At 44.5% G+C, this 5,167-nt stretch overlaps 1 pseudogene; it reads right to left on the bottom strand.

Moving 5' to 3' along the window:
- Window positions 1-2,669: 2,669 nt before the first annotated feature.
- On the bottom strand, window positions 2,670-4,650 carry LOC144529925 (alpha-1-antitrypsin-like protein CM55-ST; annotated as a pseudogene).
- Window positions 4,651-5,167: the final 517 nt, after the last annotated feature.

The raw sequence follows: 5,167 nt of genomic DNA, 5'->3' as shown, positions 1-5,167 counted from the left end.
CCGGCCACGGCTGTTTACAACGTGTAGCATGTTCAGCGGCCTTTGTCTGTTAGTTGGCTACAGAGCTCTGCGTGAGCATGGGCTTTTATGACTGTCAATATAGCCAGCATCTAATGTTAGCTACTCCACTGTGCTGTGGAGTAATGTTTGGCTATGTGAAGGAATAATCTGACAATAATCACTGACAATAATCATGCTAATCTCATATATATATTTACTGTTGAGCATTAAAAGTTGTGTGTTAGACTAAAGGTTGAATTAAAATATGATCAAAAGGGGAACAGTTGGATAAGATTGAAAACACTCCACCTTGGATACAGGAGCCGGTTGCTGGGGTGATGACCTGCCCAGAGAGGAGCGGCCGGCATGATAAAAACTGTAGGCAGAGTTAGGAACGGGGTTCACATTCTGGGAGAGACTGGACGAACCGGAGACCCATACAGCATTGTCTGATTGCTAGGGTGTGTCTAGTCTTGAGATTGTGAAACCGTATGCATACGTCTTGTAATTCTTGAAATACTGATTACTAAATTTGTGAAGCTGATCTCCATCGTCTCTGTGAAGTTATTTTGTGTCTTCTGGTCTTACCATCAACGACTACGTCGGGGAAGAAAAGACATTAGAGATAATTGGAGTCCGATTTTAAGGGCCTAAGGGCCCAGGAGGTTCAGAACTTATCTTCCTCTTTATATGTGAGACAAGCATCTAGCAACATTGTTGTGGATGCTCCGGTATCAGACTGGCAACCAACGTGAACTTTGAGTCTGGGGAGGAGGAGTCGGGGAGACGACGCTCTCCAGTAGTTATGTAGAATATAGAATATATATTCCCTCTGTGGTGTTGTCAGGTTCTGGTTACTGATTTCTCCTCCGTTGTTTTTAGTTCTCAGTCTACAGGCTCAAAGGTCAGAGCAGGCAGGTTACAAATCAAAATCAATAACTCTAAACTTCCTTCATACTAAAGATACATTCAAAAACAGGTCGATAACATCCTGAAAACATTCTGCTGCTGCCAGCCATCCTATCTTTGTGTGTGTGTGTGTGTGTGTGTGGTAAACTGACCCCGAGCTGTGAGGTTGTGAAACAAAGTTTCTGCTCCTGTAGAAGACACAAGTCCATATTAAATCAGCTGTTTCCAGTTTCCAAAATTTTCTGTATGAAGTACTTTTACTTTTATACTTTAAGTACATTTTCCTGATGATACTTTTACTGAAGTAACATTTTCAATTCAGGACTTGTACTTTTACATTATAGAAGTAGTACTTTTACTTAAAGGTGCTCTAAGCGATGTCACAGGTTTTTTAGGCTACAACATTTTTTGTCACATACAGCAAACATCTCCACACTATCCGCGAGCTGCCTGTCCCCTGAACACACTGTAAAAAGACAAACATTCACTGAATCTGACTGGGGCACGAGTTTCGTTTGGCTATGAGAGCCCTAAACAATGATATGCTGTTTTTGCCGCTGACAGACTCAGATTGTTATTCTAAGAGTCTGACAACATTATGGAAAGTATCCCTACAGACATAGACCTTTTTGTTAAAAAGTAAGATCCTTTTAGTTTAACATGAAACAGCCCCGAAATCACCATCACCAAACCCACCAGACTCCATGTAAATAATCAGTACTTTTAGCGTGTATAGAGCCAGCATATTTCCACATGTAAATGGGTGAATTAAGGGTTTATTTCAACCAAACCAGAGTGGTGATTGTTGGAACAGTGGAAAGATGAACCAAGACGGCTTTTGATAGTTTGGTTTTGTTTCTGTCCACTTTGAATGAAGTGTGTTTTACGATGATAAAAGTACTGATTGTTTACATGGAGTCCGGTGTAGTTTGGTGATGGTGATTTCAGGGCTGTTTCATGTTAAACTAAAAGGATCTAACTCTTTAACAAAATGGTCTATCTCTGTAGGGATCCTTTCCTCCCGGATAAAAAAAACCCTGACTTAATTAAGTTGATATAAAGATTAGGATTAGGATTAAAACAACTATAATAATACATTTTATTCATGGACACCTTTCATGATACTCAAGGACACATAAACAAATAGTAAAAGATTGATGATGCACAACAAAGACCACACAATTACAAATCAATGAACAACTACAGACAAATACTGTTAAATTAAACTCAGTTTCCTTTTCTTTCCAAACGGGACATGAACCCTGGTCTGCTGGGTGAAAGTCCTGTTTGTGTTTGACCCATCCACCCTGCCTCCTTACCAGGACGCAATATTTTTTTCCCACTTCGGCCATGCCAAGACCCGCCCTTCAATAGCTACTATTGGCCAGGCGTCCATGCTTACGCAAGGTAACGTAGCCCCATTTGTTCAGGTCCTATCCCCTGACCAATCGGGTATCCTAACCTTAACCACTCAAGGTCAAATGCCAAACCCCAACCAATCTACCAATCCCAATGGGATTCGTAATCTTGCTACCAGGATATTTGGTGCTCTTATACTTCCACACCTTACTTCCTGCTTTGCTCCCGTCAGAACTACTACGGCCACTAGAGGGCGCTGCCACTAGAAACCTAAATATAGGTCAGAATGATGCTGGAACAAACTACTTATGGGGGAACTTTTTGAGGGAGGTCAGTCTATCGACAGGACAAAGCTGGGTACTTTATTCAGTGTCAAACCTTCCACATATTAGAAGCATAAATTAAGATTCTTCCAACCTGGGTCCCATAGCCTTCAACCATTTGGTGACGTGGTTTGGGGAGATGGCGTTCTCCAGTGTTGCCATGACGTCAGGCAACATCAGCAGCATGGAGTAGGAGCTGTTGAAGGGGAGCTGAAGGACCGTTGTCTTCAGCTCGTGGTCGTGATAGGTGTGGAAACGGTCCTCCCGATTCATCATCACAGCTGGAACCTGGACGGTGACAATTTAAACATGAAGACACATAGAACGAACGATGACGCTTAATTGGACTGGGACTCAAATCCATTCAGCCCTTTTTCTGTCAAGAAAACGGCAAAAGGGTTGAAAAAAGCAGCAGACATCAAAAACAAATAAGGGTGTGGCCATTTGGCTCAGTTGGTAGAGTAGGCGCACCTTTACAGAGGTTTATTCCTTGATGCAGAAGGTCCAGGGTTAGAATCCGACCTGTGACAGTTTTCCTGTGTGTCTTCCCCCCTCTCTCTCCCCTTTTGTGTCTGAGCTGTCCTATCATTAAAGGCGGAAATGCCCATAACATGTTTTTTAGCTTAATTTACCTTAACTGAACAGCTTCAGAGTCATTGGAATGGTTATATGACTTTTTTCGGGTTGAATGGTGGTCGTCTTGCTCCCCCCTAGCGCCTGTGAGCGGAAAAACCACCCTTGCAACTTTCCTCAGCGTCAGGAAGTATTGCATGTATTATGTATTAGGTCTCGCCATGTAACGGATTGCTTCACGGCACTGCACACATACGCCCATTCAGGAACCGGCTAGCAAGGTAGCGATGGAGTTTTTCACACTATCGTCATGGCTGAGCCGGCAAAAAAGAAGCAGAAAGCTAGGAAAGAATGGTCGGAGGAACAGAGAAAGAGGAAACGGAAGACTGACCGAGCGAGGAGTCAGACACGAGTAAACATAGGAGCTGCCAAATATCTATTCTGAAGCTGTAGGGGGAGCTCTATAGCGAAACCTGCCAGCAAAAACGCCAGAAAACAGCGAAGAAATGGCCAAAACTGCATAGCGCCCCTTTAACGGCATGAAAAATACTTTATATATGTCTTTCGTTAATGAAGAATTCCCAACGGACCCCGGCTCTAGGTTTGGGCTGACCCCTGAATGTTGACGATGTCTGGCTCCGTCCCTGTTAATTACTGGGACTCAAATTATTTTTTCTGAATTAAGAATGAAACTCTGAACCTTGGTGTTCTCGTCCACGTTGAAGTCGCCCTGCTTGGTGAGCCTAGCGTCAAACTGAGTCGCCCACTTTCCTGTTAGACAATGAGCAGAAACAATACACAACCTTTGGTTTAATACGTTCAATTTAACCTCAAAATATGTAAACAGATCTTACATTATTACATTAGATTATTACAGACTGACTAGATCTCATCCCACAGGACCTTCTTACCTTTGTAGTAGATGTAGCTGATGAGACACATGACTGTGTTTGGATCCAAGAGGTCCACCAGCTTGTCAATCTTCCCGTTGGTCTTCTCCTCCACGTACTTATTGATAGTATCAGCACTTTCTCTGGTTTTGGCGAAGTTGACATTGAACCCATCTGCGAAGTACGACTGCTTCAGGGTCTGCAGGAACTCCGGCTTCAGCTTGAAGTTGTTGTCCACGAACACGGCGGTCCCTTCACTGGCTTTCTCCTGAGATGTGTTGTTGGCCCCCTGAAGGAACGTCTGGAAGGCCTGGTCCACATCTCTCTGCGTCAGGAGGGAGCCGTTGAAACCCAGACCACTGAAAAGCTGACGGTGAGTCTCCCCCTGCGCTCCCACGGACAACGCAGCCAGGGCAGTCGACACACTAGACTAACTCTTTGTTTGCTTCGGTCTCCAGGGAGACGCTGTTGACGCTGCCGTCCGCTACAGTGTCTTGGACGGTCTTGTCAATGCTGTGACCCAAATGGTGATGGCCTCTGCCGACACAGATCACCGCTGATAGGACCCAGAGACCCACGGCCGCACGCACCATCATTGTGAACTAAGACAAAAGTTCAAATGTTCAGCTTTATTGTTTGTTTTAATGAGGAAACTGATTGTACTGGAGTTTTTTTCTGAAGGCTTGGTATAATGTGTGTCTGATGAGCCACCCCTGTCTCACGCCACTTTGTGAAATAGTCACGTTTTTGTATGTCATGTATTCATTTGTGTACAGGTCACGATTTTCTCGTTTATTTTGTGTACAGGTCACCATTTTCGAATGTTACCATTTCACGAACTGCCATGACGCTGGGCTTCTCTGGGGGACGCAACAATGGGGAAATGAAACGCCACACGCCGGCGACAACAACAGGACAGACCGCCACACGGGGATACGATCCCTGGGCGCAGGGACACGATGCCGCGGTCTCTGTGGCACGCAACAACGGGGACATGAAACTCCACAACAACACGACGGTTGAAGTTAGGAAAAGAAGATACTGGGAAAGGAACCATCACATGCAGGACACGCCAACAACAACGGGACGGTTGTGGTTAGGAAGAGAATAACG

Source organism: Sander vitreus, chromosome 15 (assembly GCF_031162955.1).
Source record: "Sander vitreus isolate 19-12246 chromosome 15, sanVit1, whole genome shotgun sequence".
Taxonomy (NCBI): Eukaryota; Metazoa; Chordata; class Actinopteri; order Perciformes; family Percidae; genus Sander; species Sander vitreus.
The sequence above is the reverse complement of the archived record's forward strand: the minus strand, read 5'-3'. Positions and strand labels throughout refer to the sequence as shown.